This window comes from Arachis duranensis, chromosome 5, assembly GCF_000817695.3.
Source record: "Arachis duranensis cultivar V14167 chromosome 5, aradu.V14167.gnm2.J7QH, whole genome shotgun sequence".
NCBI lineage: Eukaryota > Viridiplantae > Streptophyta > Magnoliopsida > Fabales > Fabaceae > Arachis > Arachis duranensis.
The window spans coordinates 11,986,735-12,010,078 of NC_029776.3; the positions used below are offsets into that span (position 1 = coordinate 11,986,735).

The 23,344-nt window shown below is 31.2% G+C and overlaps 2 pseudogenes; one reads left to right on the forward strand and one right to left on the reverse strand.

The window, feature by feature from the left end:
• Nucleotides 1-7,842: 7,842 nt before the first annotated feature.
• Nucleotides 7,843-9,424, forward strand: LOC107488057 (polygalacturonase-like; annotated as a pseudogene).
• A 767-nt stretch (nucleotides 9,425-10,191) lies between these two features.
• LOC107488070 (uncharacterized WD repeat-containing protein C17D11.16-like) lies at nucleotides 10,192-16,804 on the reverse strand (annotated as a pseudogene).
• Nucleotides 16,805-23,344: the final 6,540 nt, after the last annotated feature.

A 23,344-nucleotide genomic window follows, 5' to 3' on the forward strand; every position in this document is an offset into this window, starting at 1 on the left:
AACTATAAAATTAGGATTAATTAAATTCTAAAATTTAATTAATTTAAAAGGGTATTTTTGTCTAATTAAATAAAGGAAGAATGTTTAACACTTTTTATAAAATTAAATAAATAAATATTTTTTATTTTTATTTAATTAAAAAAGTATTTTAGTAAAAGTGGTGATATATTATATATTTAAAAAAAATAAATATTGACGTGGAAAATAAATTCTACATATCTTATTGTTATTTGTCTATATCGACATCCATTCATTCTTTCCTAATTTTTTCTTCTATGCTTTTAACCAAAAATAAATAAATATTTGTCTAGTGCAGATTTATTATTTTACTATATTAACTTTGATTATTTTATAGCTAATTATTAAGTTAAAAAATAAATAAATATATATCTTTATCCTTATAGTATACAAATTGGGAGCTCATATGCTGACGTGGCGCTCATACGTTGAGTCTGAGAGTTTATTTGCTTAAGTGTCATCACTATAAATTTTTAGATTTATATTTATAAATTATAAATTATTATTTGTTTAGGTTGTTATTTTCAAATTTTAAATTATTTGTTTAGATTGTTATATTTAGATTGTTATTTTTTAAATTTTAAATTATTGTTGTTGATTCTTTTTAGCACTATTTTTTTAAATTTTTGTAGATTTTTTTCAAAAAGTGCAGCGTAAATTTAATTCAAATTTAAATTAAAGTCAACCAAATTTAAAAAATTTTAGCTATGAGTCAACTATAAAAGTATAAGTTATGAGATATGTGCAGCACCACAATTCAAAGTACATCAAATCCTTTCTTTACATATATCCAAAATCTAAAATTTCTCTACTTATTCCAATGGCTGGTATTCACAAAATCGCATAAATCAATCCTACAATTGACAATTTGTGTGTACGTATACGAGTGATATGGTTATGGACACTACCAAGTTACGGAAATTCTTCATTGCTATACTCAATTGAGATGGTTTGGCTCGATGAAGACGTGAGTAGGTGTAATCGTAGTCTTTGACTACACCGATGGTTTGTTTCCAATTTCAAAGGTATCCTCAATCATTGAAGGAGAGAAAGTAGAAAGTGCTAAGGTATTTGTTCAAAAAATAAATTTTTTGTTTGTTTATTTTCTCAAAGTTAGATATTTATTTTATTCAAAAAAATATTATTGAGATAAAATTAAAGCTGAGAAGGAAGTCTTTAATTTAACGTAGTATTTTGTACAAAAATTGTTGCTTGAATTCTCTAATAAAGTTGCAGACAATGATGAATTCGAAGTGTTGAAAAATACTATTACACCAGCCAAGCGACTATCCTCGGAATCGGAAGATTCGAAGGTGCAAGGAGATACCTCAACTTGCAAGAAGATCAAGATTGAGAATAGAACTTGAGCTTGAGAATTTGGATGCACATGTTTTGGAATCCCTTTTAGAGTCTATCTTATAGAATAATGTCAAGCATATGTTTGTTTTGGTAGAAACATTATCTTTTCTTGAGTTGTTATTTTTCTTTTGGTTCTTTTTTATCTTTATGTTTGGAATTTAGAATTTTTTCAAATATAAATTGAAGTTATTTAGTTATTGCTTGTGGTTTTATTTTTAATTCTATTTACACCGTTGATATTCTGTTAATTTTTAATTTAGTATTTAATGTCATAAAGTTATAAATTTCTCATATGAAATATTGTTGATGCAATTAAGTTAGTTAGTGATTTTTAATGTGTATTTATTTAAAAATAAAATCTAATTATAATTTTTAATTAAAGTATTGTGTTTAAATTTTTCATTAAAAAAGATTAATTTTTCATTAATAATAATACTTATGGACTTTTGTTTTTGTTGAAATTTACTTGGAACAATTTTATTGTTAGTATCATATTCATTTTTGAAGTTAAAACAATATGATCAACATTCTTACTCGTTAAAACTTCACATTTTATGAAATAATTTTTAAGTTTTCAAATTTATAAACTTATATCATTACAAAAGTTATTAGATCGATTAATATTTTTTGATAACATGGTGTACCAAAACTAATAATAACTTTTGTTATTTAATATATAATTTATTCTATTGAAAATTAAATTAATATTTTCTAAACTTATAAATACATTTTCTTCTAATTTCTTACACCATTATTTATTATTGAAAAATAATAAATGACTATACTATCCTACAACATATACGATGTACAAAGTAATTTCTTATCTTAAAATTAATTCTGGTCAGTGAGATAAAATTTAAAATATTTTTTTATTTTCTTACTCAAATTTAAATTTAAATTTAGAATTGATTAACAACTCATCCTTTTTAATTTCAATAAAAAAATAAATTGGTTAGATACAAAATATTCAACATTTAATAATTTCAATCATTTAAATTTTAATTATAAAAAATTGGGTTAAAAATTAATTATAAACTTAATAATCGATAATATATATTATATTAGTACGTAAATAATGATATCCATGTATTGATTATTTATTTATTTTTTGACAGAATTAATGTATAATTTATTGAGGATTGATTTATTATCCAAAATTTTTTTATAAATTTTGTAATATATAAAAATAGTGATCTTATTTTTTTTATTATTATTTAAGAAATTATTCATAATATTTTAATTAAGTAATTAACTTTTATTATTGTTTTTATACTAAAAAATATCAATTTATACTATTTACATATTTTTTCACTACTAACAAATAAATAAGTATTTACACTATTATACTTATTGTCTGTCCTTGATGATGACTTAAGTTACTTATTTTATATGTTAAATAATATTTTGTATGTTAAATTTATTAAATATTAAGATGAAAAAATTGTTTAATAAATTATATAAATAGTCATTATAGAAAAGAAAATAATTATATATCATATATAATAATCCTTGATATCTATAGTGTCGTGTATATATTAAGATTATCTATTTTAATTATGTGAGTGATTATTGTTATTTTTATTTTTTCGTTACATTAAAAAATAATATTTAAAGCTAAAAAAGAGATAATTAATTTTTTTAATTTAAATTAAAAAATATCTTATAAATATATCCAATAAAATTAAAAAATGGCTTGTAAATATATTCAACTTTTATATATACTAAGTGTTATAATATTAAATAGTATAGTATTTGCTATAACAATGACTCAAAATATTAATCCAAGATATATTTGAGCCTAGTAAAATCTCAATGCTTGCAAGATTAACTAAAATCTATTGTTAGTATTCCAAATATAGAATTTTTTTCAATTATAAAATAAAAAATATTATTTCTCCAAACATGATTTTCGAACTTTAATTCTCCAAATACGATTTTTCAAAAATCATGTTTGGGAAAATAATAACTTTTTTAATTTTATTATTGAAAAAAAAACTCCAAATCTAACTTAGGTTCATTACCTTAAAGACTCAATGCAGATAAGTCCACGCGTATCCTCTTAAATCGACTCAGATTGGATCTTCATTACTAGTTAGATATGGTAATGAGTACTTAGGGGAGCGTGAGAAGCCCCCTTCCTATTCCTCATTCCTATTTAAAAAAAAATGTCCCCCTTCCTTCTTCGTCATTGCAAATTTCTGTTTAATTATTCCTTAGGGAACACAGATCTTCTTGGGTATCTACGAATATTTTTTGAAAACTTTTGAAAAAAAATAACACAAAAAGACATAATATAATAATTATAAAATAATTAATTTAATATAATTCAACACAATTTATAACATATTCGTTATGAAAAATAATATTTTAAAAGGAGAAAACATAAAAACATATTCCAACATAATAACATAACATAATTTTTTGGGACAATATTGAGCGACGTAGTGACGGACTTGAGAGGCAGAGAAAATGAGTTAGAGAGAGAGGATCGAGGTTGAGAATGAGCTTGGAAGAAAATGGAAAAATTCAAATTTGAGCTTGGAAGAAAAAGGAAAAATTCAAATTGGAGGTAGAAATTAATATTAATAAATTCAAGAAATAGATCTATGTATATAGAAATTAGGATAAATTAATAATTTTATATTTGTGTATGTTTAATAGGTTTCATGGGGCGGGTACTTATGTCCGTGTCTCCATTAGGAGTAGCAAACGAAAAAACTTGCCTTGTCTCGCCAAAAGTCCGCTATATAGTGGGTGGTTCGCCCCGCCCCGCCTAAACATATAAAATCGAAGCAATAAGGTTCGATTTATATGATCCATGCTAAATCGAAGTAATAAGGTTCGATTTATACTCACTTAATAGCAATCCAGTTCATTTTAAATAAATCTCCTTCGTTCAATTTAGTAGCATAGATAGCATCCAAGTAATTCGATTTACTATGAAAACACATCATTCGAACTCCATAAATTTGATTTACATAGATATGTAAATTGAGACATGTACATAGCCTTTTTTTAATTTGGAGGATATACGTAAAATTGGTATACAAATAGTTTATAAAGGTGATTTATCCCACATATTATATCTTGTGAAATCATAATATTTTGAGAAGTGATGTATAAACAACTTAAATATTGATAAGTCAAAAAAATTTTAGAAAAAAATAAAAATATAAAAAAATTACATGTTGATCCATAAGATTTTTTTTTAAATTTATCCATAGTCTATGATTAATAACTTTAAAATTATATATATGTTATTTATTTTATATATTTTTCATTTTATAGAGACTTATAATTTTGTTATCGGCAATGTTAGTGGTTATAAAGAAATTTTTACCTTTAAATAAATTATAAAAAAAATAAAAAACAAAATTAGTTGCTATTTTTTCTGACAATTCATTTAGTTTTTAGTTTAAATTAAAATTAAATTATATATTCAATTTATATTTATTTTTTATCCTAATAATTGTATATAATAGGTAATATATTTAATCATGTTTTGAAAGAAATTATTGACTTTTATATAATTGAAAGTTAACTATGAAATTGAAACTAAAATGAAGTGAAATACAATAAACATATGTGGAGTGAAAGTAAAATAAATAATTAAAAATAAGGTAATAAAATAATTAGAGAATAATTCAAATTACATTTATTTTATTTTTTTATTTATTATTTATTAAATAATTTAATATTTATTTATTTTTGGTCAAATCAAATAATATAATTGATTAATTATAATTAATGTTATTCACTCTAATGGTATAATTGAAACATATTGAAACTCTGAAGGTAAAATTAAAACTAAATATTAAGAATAAAATTAAAATAAAATTGCATTTACTATCTTGTGAATTTTTTTAATAAAAATATCATTTATTTTCTTAATGAATGTTAATTTTGTTGTCAAATTTTATATTACTTTTAAAATTTTAGCGTAATTGAGTCTAATTTTTACATTTAATTTTGAAATAAATTTACTCAAAAAATTAATATGTAAATCACATTATTATTATTATAAAATTACTTTTTTAATATAATTAGTGCTGCTTATTTGAACTATTAAATTTAGCTTCTAATAATATTAAAGTCAACCTATTTTATTATCTTGTGCCTTCAAAGAATTTACACGATTGACATAAAAATATAACAATTGAAAAAAAAATTATTACAATGGATATATTCATTTTAACAAATATTCTTCTATCTAATACTATAAAAAATACATTGGCCATTTTGAATTATTACAGCTCAACTTCCATCCACAGTAGTAGAATGCCTAAATTGAGATATATTCATCAAACAAACAATCAATAAAACACACTTATCCGTACTTTCTCATTTTGGATACATTTATACATAAAAAAATTATACAAAAAAAAAAGAAAAAGAAAAAGAAAAAAAGAAGAGTTGAAATAGTAAGAGCGATAAAAATTACGATTCTTATCATTTTGTGTGACCATCTATATATAGTAGACCAGACAACTATGATTATCTAACAAAATTAATTTATATTTATTACACTCAACTTGAATAAATAAGAAATTATCTTATATTAATTTAGTTCTTAATTCACATGATTTGAATTGAGCTCAATATATATGATATAATTTGATTTGATTTAATTATTAATTAAAAATATTTCAATTGCCTATTTTATTCATAGATTTATTATTTTAATGACTAATAAATTAATCAAATTAATTAATTAGTAGACACAATAAATTTAGTTTAATAAATTAAAAGAAATAAATTAAAAAATATTAACAGAATATTAAAAAAATTAAAAAATACTATTAAATTAAATTGATATAAATTATAATAAATTAAATAATATTTAAATATCTAATCTAATCAATTAATTGATATAGTTAGTTTATCGTAATAACTTGTATTTAATGAGTTAAAAGAAATAAATTAAAAAATACTTTCAAAAATATGTTATGTCAGCTCTATCATTAAGTGCAGAAATCTGATTTTTATATAATAGAATAAATAGATAAACAATCCGAGATAAATAATCAACCAAGTATGCGGATTGCATTACTCTTAAAGAAATTAGTTAACTAACATGATCAACGGTTCTGAAGCTTCACAAGACCATTATAAATAGGGATCGTCTATGGTGTATATCCTATAAAACATCCACACCTATAGATCCTAAGTGGTTTGCTCCATTTTGAAACATGTGGTAAGGAACAGGTTATGACAATCTTCGTGTGTGGGCTCAGGATATCTCATAGGATACATTTTAAGTACTCCAGGGAGTAGTTGTTTTAACCGTTGATTTCAATTAATATATATTATATATATTTTTTATAATTTAGATCAACGATTAAAATAATTAATGTACCAGTACTCCTGATACACTTGACATACTTCCTATCTCATATAGCCATCTTTAGAAAATTAATTACGTGTAATTAATAGAGTGCATTCTTGTATGATAATTTAGATTTATAAAAATAATTTATTTGTTTGGTTGTCTAATTTATCATGGTATAATATGATATAGAGTTTAAATATTAATTTGTATATATCTTTTTAAAATAGTCATAATTTTTAATTTAAAATTAACTATTAGGATAATAATATTATCACAACTATTTTTTATAATATCACTTCATATATACTTTTTTATATTATATATTTATATGAATTTATAAAAATAAGTGACCTTATTAAAATAAAAATGGCAATATCTATTTTTTACTTATTGTATTCTAATTATTGTTTAAAGAATATCACTCTATTTTTCTTAAGGTGCGTTAGCATTAGTCATTGCTATTAGTATTTAGAAGTTGCGATGTTGTTATTTCTTATTGATCTTGTAAAAATAAAATATCTAATTTTAAATTAGTTATGTTACAAAAATAAAAAGATGATAAATAAAAATAAAAATGTAAATATTTAAAAATAAAAAATTACACATGTAAAATAAGTAAATAACCATCATTATCAATTTGTTATTTTTTAATAAAAAGAGAAATAGAATAGACTTATGTTAAATAATTTTGCTTTTCTTTTGGTCATGGGACCTATTATTAAAAAATACAATTTTTTTAGAAATAAATTCTAATTATCTTTTTTATAGAAAAATTTATTAATAGTGACAATACCTAAATAAAAGACTGGTTTACAAATAGCTTACATCATGGCTAAATTTAAAATGCTCACAGAAGATATTTGGTAAAGTCCTCAACAGCAAAAATTACAGAGAACATTCCATTAATCATATATAATTAAATTTCTAAAAATGATTATATGAGATAAATAAGTCAAATGTCTCTGCTGGTGCCAGCCTCCTGAACCCACAAACAAAGGTCGCCACAATTCACACCATATAATTTCCCAAATAAATATCGTTCCTAACACATTTGGAAAGCAACTTTTTAGAAGTTCAACCAATACATTAGTTTCTTTCTTTGAAAAAGAAAGGACAAAGTTTCAACAATAATAAACATGGATATGGAGTTGAGCACCACAACGCTTGTTTTATTCATATTGCTGGCTGCGTGTGGCATAGCTCAATCTCTTGTGGTTCCTATTGCAAAATATAGTGGGGTACCTAATTCAGATATAACTCAGGTAATGATAACTAGCTAGCTTGGTACATAATATCATCGATAAATTTTGTTTGAACAATGATGTTAGTTGTAGTGCCGTGTGTATATAGGCTCTTACAAATGCATGGAGAGAAGCATGTGCATCACCAACAGCAAGCAAGATTGTGATACCTCATGGGAATGAGGACAGTGGATTTAAAAGGGCCTTGTATGGCTCCTATTGAGCTTTATGTTGATGGAACAATTATAGCACCAATGAACCCTCGTGATGTTGGCGATGAATGGCAATGGGTTAAGGTTCAATATGTTGATTACTTTACCCTATCTGGCAATGGTGTTTTTGACGGTCAAGGTGCAATAGCTTGGCAACAAAATGATTGTGGAACCAACGTCAATTGTGCTAGGACTCCAATAGTGAATAATATTTTTCTTTTCCATCCCAGTTAGTTTGGTTTTCAATTTCTTAACATTTAACAACCATGCTACGCGTACAAAAAAATCAGCTACTAAATCAGACATTCGTATATAGTAGCTAATTAGCATTTTTTAAATCAATACTGTCTAGATAGTATATAAACTATTTTTGTGTTACTTATTTTCAAACCAAATTTATATATTTATGTCTAAAAGATGAATGAATTGTGTTTGATGATAGAATTTTGGTTTCAACTTCATGAAACATGCAGTTGTTAGGATAATAACATCAAAGGATAGCAAGAACTTTAATGTGAATGAATTGGGGTGCCAAAACTTCACCTTTGATGGGTTCAAGGTCATTGCACCAGGGAACAGCCTAAACACAGATGGCATCCACTTGGGAAGATCAAATGGAGTGAGGATTCTGAACACAGACATAGCAGTTGGAGACGATTGCATCTCGATCGACGACGGAAGCGTGAACACACACATCTACAATGTGAAGTGTGGACCTGGCCATGGCATCAGTGTTGGAAGCCTTGGCAAGTACACCACTGAGGCTCCTGTGGAAGGTCTTATTCTCAAGAAGGTCACTTTAACAAACACTGACAATGGTTTGAGGATCAAGTCTTGCCTAGTGCTCCTGGAACTTCTCCTATCTCTAATCTTTATTATGAAGACGTTACCATGATTAATATCAAGAACCCTATAATCATTGACCAAGAGATTGCCCTTGGAACCAATGTAATAAACGGGTATATATTATTCATCACTATACATATATACATACATTATTAATTGTTACTAATTGTTTCTGTTTCTGTGCACTTGTTTAGAATTCATGAAAAATAAGGATAAGAAATGTTTCATTCAAGAACATTAGGGGCACCTCATTAACCAAGGAAGGGGTGAACCTCATATGCAGCAGTGTTCTGTCATGTGAGCAGGTCATGTTATGTGATATTGATCTCAAATTCAACGGAGCTCCGGCAGTCGCCGTATGTCGTAATGTCAGGCCAACCATTGTAGGAAGAGCTCTTCCATTCGTAGCTGCTAATTAGAGTCTTTGCTTAACACATGCATATATACAAGTTGTAGTGCTCTTTATGAGTTACGGTACATGCTCCTTCGTACAAGTTGGTTCAAAGATCAATAGTATTTGATTAATTGGAGATGTTTCAAACAACAGCAGAAGAGGCCCGTGCATTGGCAGAAGATACCAACATAGCTGGTGAAAGAGCCAAATTATGTGGACATATAAAAGTCTAAAAATTCCAAAAGAAAGAGAAAATGTCCAAAAGCATCAGCCAACACATAGCTGAAAGAGATGTTAATTTTTTTTATTCATTTTTAATACACTTATGTAATTTTGTGTGTGTTATATTTTTTTTCATAATATGATTTATAATTTTAGTTTGACAAACGATAATTCAAACACACACCTAGTATTTCAAAATCAATTTGAAGAAAATTAAAACAAACAACTCGTTTGCTTTACCATTGTAATAAACAGTTGAGAACAATGTTGGCAGTTTGGCACACAAGTTTGATTACAGAAGACGCTGCAACTCGTTATTCACAACTCACAAGCGCATGACCGCAATTATATTACAAAGGCAAAAAATTGAAACACTCAATGATCAAAACTGTAGAACAAATGTTCATTCAAAACTTATAAGGATGTTACATGAATTATGAGAGAGAACATGCTATCAAACTCTATATATCTACCATCCTTAATATATTACTTTCAACCTGTTTCGCAATAACTGTATCTACCAGTAACATATGAAGGGGAGACCAGGAAGGCTATTATGACTCAATTATATCACGACCGAGTTCTATTCTTGTTGTAACTTTCATAACGCCAAGAGACAGCAGACTCAGATAAAGTGTCCCAAACCTACAAGGTATGAGTGACAACAGTAAATTTCACAGAAAAATCTATCAAGAACACAAATTTGAATTTCTGTGGCCCTTTTCACTCACTTGCAATTTTTCCTCTGAGCCTCCTATAGCCAACACAAAGGGATTGTCCTCTGAGAACGAAAAAGAAAATACAGCTCCCTGAAAAGTCACATCCAAAAACAGAAGTCAACCATGCTACTTGTATCATGATTCAGACTAGAGAATACCTTTTTTCCCGTTAAAATCTCAGCAAATAAAAGAAGCAAACTTACACCATTGGAAGCTTTAGATGCCACAACAGATGGTTGATTATTCGATAAATCTCAAAGCTTTACCTGCAACAAATAACAGTACTCGAATGAGATGATTTCCAATTCTGCAAGATATAGTATATAGGAATAAGAACACAACAAAATGACTTCACAATTACCATTTTGTCCATGGATCCAGTAGCAAGTAGCTGCAAGAAGGCAACAAGGTACCGTTAAACTAGAGTACACAATAACTTGGTATTTCTCACCAAAATATTGAAAATACATACATTAGGTGCTGAAACGTTATAGGATACTGAGGTAACAACTTTGTCATGTGCATGAAGAGTAAATGTAGAACTTAGATCAGATGTGGATTCAGACTTTGCGGTCCGAACATCAAAACACTTGATAGTACCATCCTCGAGACTCACCTAGAAGCACAATTTAATTATTATTAGCGAAGCTAAAACTATGCATCCATAAAAATACAATTACCAATTCAATCACTGAAACGAGAAATCAAAATTAACCATAACACATCACAAAATAGGGGTAAGTGTGTGGATCCCAGGCCAAGCTCTCAACATCAGCTGTGATTGACCACTTATAACCAGGATGGGATGGCATCCTTCCATCCCTCTGCAAAGTGTAAAAGCATTGAAAGCATTAGAATGTTAGATAACTAAGAAAAAAGACAGACAGAAATTCCAATGTGAACATTTTTAAAGAGAAAGTCTGTTTTGGCACATGAATATTATACAACCAAAATCTACAGTGTAATAAGTATCCATTCCAGATAAAAAAAGAAATGCAAAAATATAGAGTATATAAGAAACATTCTGTCACTACCAGGACCACAGTATGATCAAATGAACCACTAAGAAGAATTTCTCGTTCATGATGATGCCAAGCAACTGCTAGAACCTATCAAGATAGATGAACAAAGCCATCAGACAACATATTGACTCAAGCAACCTAAATTAATGTTAGTAAGACAAAATATACAATATTAAATGACTTAATTAAGGAAAAAAGTAAAAAATCTTTCCTACCAACGTATAAGTAATATTTCTGAGTTTGTACACTATTTAGAAGTAAGGGAAAAAAGAAAAGAAAAGATGATGGACATGAAGAGGGAAAGTCCTCTTTATCAATAAAAGAAGCTCATATTTGTAATAATTAATTGCACTTTAGCATACTACTTGCCTTGTCTGACTGATGCTCCATTGTACTCTCACACTTCCCAGTAGCCACATCCCAAATCTTGACTCGCTTGTCAGCACTGGCACTAGCAAGTACATTCCTGAATATTTTAAGAATGACTGCCATCAGAGGTTTAAAAGAATAGAGTTTCAAAATAAGTAATAAATGGAACCTTTATGTCCCAAAAGGTGCCCAACAGATGAAATAATACCAAAATCCAGTTTTAAATTTAACAAACCTGAGCGCTTTGTTCCAGGCAAGACCAAGTACAGAGTCAGTGTGACTGTCATCTTTGTATTTGATTGATTTCTACAAAACCAATTAACAGAATCAGTAACTGGGTCTATACTCAGAATTGCACTTCAACATAAAAAGATTTACAAACCTTCTTCCCCTTCTTCTTTTTCTCTAAAATGCCACCTAAAACCATGCATGGCTGCACTACATCAATCTGGGAATAAAGGAAGCTTAGAAGGTATTCAATGAAAGTGGCTTTATATTCTGAATGATGTTTCCAACTTTTTAGTGAAATTTATTAACCATATTCACTTACAACATCAAGGTCCCAAATTTCTATTGACGGTTCCATTGAACCAACAGCTAAGAAGTTTCCTGCAATGATAATGAAATAATAATGCGATAGAAAGTAGAGGAAGCATAAGGGGATCAAGTCAAATTTTGAACATGCAAATGAAGGCTAGAATTTATAACTTATTTACTAAAACAAACAAGAGCACAAAAAATCAACATATTTAATAAAAAAAGGGTAAACATATGAGATGCATTGACAAAGGCAATATTCTCCACCTTTCTCTCTTCCTTGAAGGCAGTCAAGCCAAGCTGTGGATAGCGAAAATGTAGGAATTATGATATCATGATGGACATACATGTTCATCTCACTAGTACCGACGTCCTCAAGTATATGAACCTTGTAGTAGAAAAAGACACAACTCATATAAGTCTACCATTGCATCACATAACATCCATAAAAAAAATACATCAGCCAATAAGTGAGGATTTGTTTACCTCGAGAAGACTAAAATCGTCCTCAGTACGAGCACAAACAACGACAGAATCAGTTGGATTAATGATCATGTCTTCGAGTTCCTCAGAGTCATCATCATCCTTAACAATGTAAAACAATATAATGTTGTAAAGTCAAAAATGAAGGTCAACAGCAGAATGCAGACAAAGTATTGGAACTTACGTTCTTATATTTGATATTAGAATCCAGGTCGATACTTGGATAATAAAGATCACCAATCTCGGAACTAAATACATCAACTCCTAAGGTCAATAAAAAGTTGCAACTTAACATAGACAACACAAGGAGACAGAGCTAGCTAGCTAACCATAGCCATGGCTGATATCATGCTAAGTGATTCGATAGCTAACTCTAACTAAACAGACAGATAACTCCCTGAGATGTTATTGTATACCTTCATCTTCATCATCATAATGTTCCATGTCAAGCTCCTTCAAACCGAGGGCAATATCGTCCAATTTATCAGCCTTTCCGAGAGCATCAGCAACATTGAGTGCTCGCGCAACTTCATCGATGGCGCCACCGGCATCATCCATGCGTTCATCACTTGCTTCTTCCTCATTTTCACTGTCTGCTCCACTGCATAACATACATGTATTGTAAAGTATTTGATAAAATTTTATAATTGGCTAAGTGAGTTTTGAAGAAGAAGAGAAAGACCTGGCGGTGGCAGCGACGGCGGTGATTATATCTTGAATTTCTTCCTTGGAAGGAGGTTCAACTCGGTAGGTTCCGCCTTTGAAGCACCTATCGGTATTCATGAAATACCTGAAATCATTCTGAGACTCGAAATCAAATGAAAGAAGAAAGTGGTGTGTGTGTGTGTATGTGTGTAGAATGGTGGTGGCAGCAGCTAGCTTGCAATAGTAGAGAGTAACAAGGAGGAGGAGGAGAACCCTTAGGCATTTTTTGGATATAGGAAAGAAAAGAGAAGTAAAGAAAATGAAAGGAAAGAAAATAGAAGAAAAAGTAGAGTTATTTGTGTGTTGTTTGGATGAAGAGAAAATGAATAGAAAGAAAATAAAAAGAATTTTTTTTTGTTTGGATGAAAAGAAAAATTGGAAGAAAGAAAATCATAATGGTATAAAGTTGAGGTAATGACCAAATCAGTACCCGAAAGATTGAAACACTGACATTTTGGTACCTCATTCTTGTATTTGACAAAAAGACACCCGAAAAATTTTAAAAACTGATAAGCGTGTCCAAGTTATTGCCGGACCTAAGCTCCGGTGAGGACAATGCTGACCTGGACACCGGATTTTGCTGACAAAACATGTTTTATTTGGGTTGTAATTTTTAATTAAGTAATTTGTTAGCCTAGATGAAAATTAAATTAATTGAAATTGATTTGGCCCCAAAATCAGAGCTCTTTGCCCTAATCCCCAATACTGCTATCTTCGTTCACTCGTAGGAGGGGAGCCAAAATTTGGAATATGCATACAGCAAGGGCTTGTGGAAAAGCTGCAACGGTTAGAAGGCAGTCATCGATGCAAGCCTTCGACGTGGATGGTGCTTCCGGTGTTGTGAGCAAAACTTACGATGGCTGCTGCTTTTGTCCCCTTCCAGTGGTTCCGTTGAAGTCGAAGACAAGTAGCAACCCTGATAGATGGTTTCTACGCTGCCCTATGTGGAAGGTAAGCTTGGAATTTTGATGTATATGTGACGAATTAATGCAATATCCCTTCTTGGTTTGTCGTCTGTGCTAGTTTTTTATTGTTGTCTGATGTTTGGAATTTTCCTGTTATGCTAGAACACACAAATGCGTTGCGGGTATTTTCAATGGTTGGATGAAATACAAGAGGAATGTGTGGAAGGAGAAGTTTCTTCAGAGAATAGTAATATCCTGGGCAAATCAGAACCAAAATAGAAAAGCAGAATCGATGTCAAATGTGGGGATGGCAAGGAAATTGATAGGATGATGATGGTACTATCTGTGGTGAATGACATGAAGGAGCATCTGAAGAGGGTTGAGTTGTGCTTAATTTTTATGTGTATATTGGTTGGGATAAATGTGGCTTTGATTATGTTTAGTTTGGCTAAGTAGGTAGACAGTGCATAGTATAATTGTATAACAATGACACTTTGAAATTTTGTAATCTTCTCCTCATTGTAATTGAGATGATTTAATATATGCTGTGAACAGATTTGTGAAGAAATTATTGTCGTCCTGATGTAAGCAAGCTATACAGATTAATAGTAAGCCATGTAATAGATTTGTGAACAGAACCTCAATAAAACACCAGGAGCTATAAAATGAAGTTATAACCATTAACTATTCAGACTAACAAAGTTCAGACCCCAAAATAAGACTAGCAAAATGACACTTATGTTCATAGTAGATGCAACAGACCCAAAATGACACAAACAAAACACAAAAAGACTTAGTTTGCACTTACATGCCATAATGGCACTTGGGTTTATGTTAACTAAATCATGTCTAAACAGGAGCTAATAACAAGCTAAAAAACCCAAGATCAAAATCAGTTCAGTTGTTGTCATTTGTTAATGGCTTTGATGGTGGTAGTCTGGATGGCTTTTTCATCTTCAAGGATAAGGTGGGCATGAAGCCAGTGAACCTCCTCTGTGTGGCTGGGCCTGCTGCTGTCATGGTCTCCCTAGTCACAGTTGGTGGCCTAAATGGTGCTGCACGTTGGTCCTGAAGATTGGGCCTAACTAATGGACCCTGTGGCATTGACCCAGTCCCACTATATGGGTCTGCAGCATTGGATAGAGATGCAGGAATTTGGGAGCTAGACCCAAGATCAAGCCTGACAGCCCTAGGTTGAGCAGGGGGTGATGGTGCAGCTACTGCATTTTGCCTTGGAGTGGTGCTGCCCCTTCCTCTTGGTGGAACTGGGTTGCCCCTTACAAAAGATGGTATGCCCCTCCTCTTTGGTGTTGGTGCCGATTGCGAAGTAGTTGTTGGAGGTGCCAAGTTGGTTGGTGCTGGTATAGTGGCTACATTAGGGGGTGCAGCATTTGTTGTAGTGTTCCCAGAATGTGTTGGACTAACCAAGTTATTCTGCATCAATTTGTCCATTCATGAAAACAGATACAAGAGTTTGGAACAACAAGATAACGTAAATCACATTGTTTACGTGATCAGGCTGACTTTGTGGATGGTTTTGAGTGAGGTCTTCCTCATCTGCAACATGTGCAGCATGTGCAGCCTCTATGGTCTCCTCCCCAGTTAGGTTTTGTTTACCTCGAGAAGACTGAGATCGTCCTCAGTACTAGCACAAACAATGATGGAATCAGTTGGATTAATGAGCATGTCTTCAAGTTCCTCAGAGTCATCATCATCTTTAACAATGTAAAACAATATGATGTTGTAGAGTCACAAATAAAGGTCAACAGCAGAATGCAGACAAAGTATTAGAACTTACGTTCTTATCTTTGATATAAGGATCCAGGTCGTTACTTGGATAATAAAGATCACCAATCCTGGAACTAAATACCTCAACTCCTAAGGTCAATAAAATGATGCAAATTAACACAGACAACACAAGGAGACAGAGCTAGCTAGCTAACCATAGCCATGGCTGATATCATGCTAAGTGATTCGATAGCTAACTCTAATTAAAACCGCTAACTAACTAACTAACTAACTAACTAACTATGATAGATAACTCCCTGAGATGTTATTTTATACCTTCATCTTCATCATCGTAATGTTCCATGTCAAGCTCCTTCAAACCGAGGGCAATATCGTCCAATTTATCAGCCTTCCCGAGAGCATCAGCAACATTGAGTGCTCGCGCAACTTCATCAACAGCGCCACCGGCATCATTCATGCGTTCATCCCCTGCTTCTTCCTCATTTTCACTGTCTGCTGTACTGCATAACATACATGTATTGTAAAGTATTTGATAAAATTTTATGATTGGCTAAGTGAGTTTTGAAGAAGTAGAGAAAGACCTGGCAGCGATGGTGGTGATTATATCTTGAATTTCTTCCTTGGAAGGAGGTTCAGCTATGGTGGGTTCCGCCTTCAAAGCACCTATCGGTATCCATAAAATAGCTGAAATCATTCTGAGACTCGAAATTAAACGAAAGAAGAAAGTGGTGTGTGTGTGTGTAGAATGGTGGTGGCAGCAGCTAGCTAGCAGTAGCAGGGAGTAACGAGGAGGAGAAGGAGAACCCTTAATGGTCCAGTTCGGTGATGGCTTAACGGGCCTTAAAAAAAACTCAACCCAGCCCAATAAAGGTCCTAAATATTTGGAAGTCTAAATTGATTTGGCACCGAAATTTTTTTTCCTCTTTTCACTTTTCGTTCCCCGCTCCTTCCTCCCTCTTCCCTCTTCCCCCCTGTGTTGGACTAACCAAGTTATTCTGCATCAATTTTTCCATTCATGAAAACAGATCCAAGAGTTTGGAACAATAAGGTAACATAAATCACATTGTTTACCTGATCAGGCTAACTTTGTGGATGATTTTGAGTGAGGTCTTCCTCATTTGCAACATGTGCAGCATGTACAGCCTCCATGGTCTCCTCCCAGTTAGCTTCTTGCTCCCTAGCTTCTTCCTCATCAAGATCTGGTTCTTCAGCTCCTCTTCCAGTTCCTTTCTCAAGACAAGTTCTGCTATTATGTCCAACCTTACAAAGAGCACATGAATAAGGTAAATCAGCATTCATCAAATTTACAAATGGCAAATAAAATGTAAAGTAAATAGATATTAACATTACTGATCCTCTTGCAGATTTGGCATGTTATCTGTCCGTATCTTCTCTTGGCCTTATATTGGCTCCCAAAGCTTTGCTCAGTGCTATCCTTTATCCTCTTCTTGGTAGGTCTGCCAATAGGCCTCTTGTATGGAGGGGCAGACATGGCAGCCCTTCGTGATGTTCCCAGTACTCTTGACTCGGTATGCTGCTAATGTGAAACTGGTAAGTCCTATTATATGCCTCGATGGTGAGCTTGTGATGGACATAGTCTTCAGGCTTCTCATTCTTTCTCTGGATTGCTGCAATCCCATGACAGCATGGTAGTCCAGTCAGCTGTCATTTTCTGCATGAACATGTCTTCTCTCGTGTATTGACTCTCACTCTATGTTGCCACTTTATTACTTCAAACTGGTTGTGCCCATCATCACCACACCATTGTGCTTCCCAGTAGTTAGCTTATCTTTTTTCTTTCTCTAGCCTACTGACTTGTACAGGAGTTATCTGTCCAGTGTAAGTCATTAGTGAGTCCTTGTGAGTTGCCATTGTCTTCATGATATAGAACCTAAATTCCTCAAGCATTGTCAAAATGCTCTTCCCCTGCAGACCCACAATTGTTGAATTAAATGACTCACAGTTATTGCTTGTCAAATTATCTACCTTTGGCCATTCTGAAAACCTTGATCTCGACCACTGTTCTTGTTCAAATTTGGACAAATACTCCCATGCTTGTTTGTTGATCCGTTTTACAGCTGCCATTGCATCATTGAACTCTTGATCAGTTGTTGCTTTTGCACATTGCCAAAATGCTGCCTTAAGTTCCTTATCATTCCATCTCTTGTTCAGATTTCTCCACATATGCATACAACAAAATCTGTGCTTGACCCCCGGCATTACGTCCTGCAATGCTGGTATTAATCCCTGCATTGAATGGTTACCACAATTAATTAGGAGACATTCGAGAAGTTACATCTAGAAACACACAAGAATTCAAATACAATAGTCTTAGTACACATCACCTTTTGCTGATCCGACATAAAAACCCAGCCATTTTCATTGTAGTCCCCTATGTTAGTGTGCAACTCCTCCAGAAAGAATCTTCAATTTTTCCTAGTTTCTGCATCAACAACCCCATACGCTATTGGAAAAAGTTGATTGTTCGCATCCTGACCAACGGCAGTTAGTAATTGCCCTCCAAAGTAGCCTTTCAAAAACGTCTCATCCAAAACTATAAAGGGTATACACCCTACTTTAAATCCATTTTTGCAAGCAGCCAAACAGATGTACAAGTTCTTAAACCTAGGCAACCCCTCTGGTTGTGGAGTAGTCCTCATGTTGGCTCTTGAACCAGGATTAGCCTTCATGATTTCGTTCAGATAGTCTCTAAACCTTAGGTATTGATCTTTCTCTGCTCCCTCAATAACTTCTTTGGCCTTGTCCATAGCCCTATACATCATCCTCTCATTAACTGATATGTCATACTCCACTTTAAACCACTCATGTGTCTCCCTCTGCAGCATATTGGGATGGATTTTGAGCTTTGGCACCAGTTCCTCAGCAACTCAAGAACAACTAATAGACTTACTCTTGTTGCTTCTAGGACACGTATGTTCATCCACAAATGTCTTTATCTGAAAGGATGCTGGGTAGTTGGTCTTGGCACAGTAGCACAACCATGGGCAGTCGGGGTCATAGTAAATCACCCTACACCTCTTCTTCTCATTCCTCAGATAGAATACTTGTCTCCCAATTTGTATGTTATACTTCTGCACTGTTGCTTTGAAGTGGTCCATGGTCTCGAACTCCATATTCAACTCCAGAGTTATTTTCCCATATAGCGTGTTGGGATTATGTTGAGGAAATACAGGTTCCTCTTCATCGTCAGATGCAGGAGGGCTACAGAGTTCTTTAGACTCAAATTGGTACATCTCAAGTTCACTTTCACCATCTTCTCTATTCAAGTTAGGCACCTCTACCCTTGGTGCTTGATCCTCCTTTCCAGGTACAATTCTTTGCCCAGACGGTTGAGGCCTTGGATGATTTCTCCTTGTGTTGGTTCTCCCAGTTGTTTGTGTTATATTATCTGTTGCAGAATCATTTGAGATACATGAGAATTGAGGAAGTATCACCGTTTTCTGATGATTATACCTTTCTTCAAGGTCTTTTCAAAGATCTGCAGGATCTTTTAATGTGAGATATTCATTTTTCAATTCTTCGTCAAGATGACGACGAAGAAAAATCATGACTTTGTCTTTATCCTTCTGGGATGCATTATTTTCAGCCTTATGGTATCTCCAAGATCTATTGAATCAAGATGAATTTCAGCATCTAGTATCTATGATAAATAATTGTTTCCAGATATATCAAGAGCATTGAATTTAAGATGAGAGAGCTTCGACATAATGAAAATTTGTTACCTGAGTCTTCCTAAAAATTGATCAGAGTCTCGTACTGATAACGTGTTGTGAAATAAATAAATAAGAAAGAGGTAACAAATATAAAGTATGAAAATATAATTAGATAGTTCTAGTAGTAATGTTCACTAGAATTACTATATTAATAGATATATTTAATAATATCGCAGTAAAGAATATAAGAGAGAGAATAGTATAAGAGAGAGAGAGCGAAGAATATTTAATATGAAAAAGTATATGTTACCAACAACATTTTTGAACAATGTGTGAACAATGTGAATTAATAGAGTTAAAAGAGTAAATTAATCTTAAATTTAATTAGTAGCATTAAATTAGGGCGTAGTGTATTTTTATTTGATTGGTAATTGTTCATATCGTTTAAGATGATCATTATTTACCTAGCACTTCTTATTGTTGTGTAACTATGTGTTACGTACTGAGGTTTAACCTCTATTTATACATGTAAGGAGGCTACCTTTTTCCGCTATTATTAAATGCAAGGACTTTGGTAACATAGAACTTCAGTATGAAAAAAGTGAGCCACCGATAGTCATTCATTTCATTCTTATTGTAACACTATTAATATAATAATTTTAGTGAACATTACTACTAAAACTATCTAATTATATTTTCATATTTTATATTTGTTACCTCTTTCTTATTTATTTATTTATTTATTTAGTTATTTCACAGTAAATTTGACATTTTGATCATCTAATCATTTATATTATCATAAATACTAGATAGTCACCAAAAAAAAAAAGAGTGATATGATTATTTTCTTTGACAAAAAAGGTTTTGGTTATGATGATTTAAGTTCAACACATAAATACTGCTTGCCAATGAGCTTTGGTTGCTCAAGTTGCATTATGGGGTCTTCCTCCTTAGAAATCTCGATGTTGAGCTTCTGTGGCTTTGAAATTATCAAATAATAATAACTATCTCAAATATTAAAGAGTAAAATAAAACTTTACCTTTCAACAAAGTCAAGTTCGGAGGCTGATAACTCATATAGTCATCTACCATCAATATATATGTTCGAATTGAATGCATCATTCACGCGTACACAAACATACATGTTACTACTAATAGTTGGACCCCTAATTAATTAATTATATTATTCTATTCTGTCTATAATTTTCATTCTATATAATATAATATAACTATGTCTATAGAATATTGATTGTCCCTTACTGCTTTAGAAAATAACAATCACATTATTGAAAGAATGTGTGTCTACGGTGTTTATATAAATAATACAATCTTTAATTTTGAAAAGATATTGATTCTATTTTTCAATACTTATATTTAAATAATTTAGGTAAAAAATGTTGTAGGCACTATATAAATTGGTCTTGCAAAAACCACAAAAAATATTTTATTGGTATAGACAAGAAAAATTGATATGTTTCTAAGTATATAAAACAAGTAAAAAGTTAATCTAAAAATAAGAAATAAATGACTTAATCGCGTTTTTTTTTTGTTCAAATAATCAGTTTAAGAGAAAGTATAAAGGAAGAATATTTTTTTTGAAGAAATTAAGTAACCTTTTCTTCACGCTTTTGATCGACGTCAGATTTGGAGCTGAGAAGGAGAAGGAGGTGGTGCACATGGCGGACGAGCTCCGCAGGGGTGCGAGGCTTGTTCTTAAAGAGGCCCTTCATGATGATATCATATCCATTGTGGCAATGCAATGCGATTTGAATTGCATGGAGACGGAGAACATCACTGCCAATTAATGATGGAAAAAAGTTTGGTAACCAAAATGTTTCAACCATAATTAGCCAAAACTTTCCATAATTCACTTTATTTATATCATTTAATATCAGTTTTATTTTTTATCTCACTCTCTTATCATTCTAGTTATCACCGTTTTTATCAAATCTACTTATTAATGATATTAATTATAAAATCATATCCGTTTTTATTAGGCATTATTGTAATCAATACTTAATATTCTTTTTTATAACTTGATTTTTATATATAAAAATATGATCGCTAAAATAAGAAGCATTTTTTTAATATTTAAACTTTCTTTTGGTAATTGGTATTTAAATCTTTTGATTTTGCTCACTAATTTTTTTTAGTTATATGCATAATATTTGTGTAAAGTTCATACTGTACGCAATCAATTAATTTATATGAATAACATCCATAATTACATGAAGTTAACATCCACGTTAACATACATAATAAAACGAAATTAGCATTTACAATTAGGGAAAAAGTTTGGTAACCAAAATTTAACATCCATAAATTTATCTACATAACTTCTATAATTTCATATTAATAACATCCATAATTTATACTCATAATATTCATAATTTCATACCTTTAATGTCTATAGTTAATAAATTTTTATAATTAATATTATCAAATTTTAAACTATACGTCTTATTTTATTCTTCAAATTATCTCATGTGTGAACTAGTAGGTCGTGATTTTAATTATTTTAATATTTTTTTAATATTCATATGTATACTTATTTATTGATTTTAATATGACGAGTTAATAATTATTTTTAAAAAATTATTTTTAAATTTTTGTTTATATTTTATATTTTATTTTTTATTTTTAAATAGTCTATATGTAAAATATAAGTTGTATAGTAGAAGTTGTTAAAATTTTTTAATTATTTAACTTTCATAATTTTTGTAGAGAATTATTGCATTTAATGGATAATAATGTGATTGAAAGATGTTAGAGATTTGATTTGTGAGAAACTGAAATTGATTTTGGAATAAACATTAATGACCCTATTTGATTTTCAGTTGCTTGGGGACAAGCAACAATTTAAGTTTGGTGTTGTGATGAGCGGATAATTTATACGCTTTTTGGCATTGTTTTTATATAGTTTTTAGTAAGTTTAAGCTACTTTTTGGGATGTTTTCATTAGTTTTTATGTTAAATTCACATTTTTGGACTTTACTATGAGTTTGTGTGTTTTTCTGTGATTTCAGGTAAATTCTGACTGAAATTGAGGGATTTGAGTAAAACTCTGAAGAAGGCTGACAAAAGGACTGCTGATGCTGTTGGATTCTGACCTCCCTGCACTCGAAATGGATTTTCTGGAGCTACAGAACTCCAAATGGCGCGCTCTCAACGGCGTTGGAAAGTAGACATCCAGGGCTTTCCAACAATATATAATAGTTCATACTTTATTCGAAGAATGACGACGTAACTTGGCGTTAAACGCCAAGTACACGCTGCTGTCTGGAGTTAAACGCCAGAAAAACGTCATTATCCGGAGTTGAACGCCCAAAACACGTCATAACCCGAAGTTTGACGCCAAGAAATGCCTTAACTCGTGGAATGATCAAGCTCAACCCAAGCATACACCAAGTGGGCCCCGGAAGTGGATTTATGCATCAATTACTTACTCATGTAAACCCTAGGAGCTAGTTTATTATAAATAGGATGATTTACTATTGTATTGGACATCTTTGGTCTCAGTTTTGTTTTATTCTTCATCTTAGGAGATCATTGATCACGTT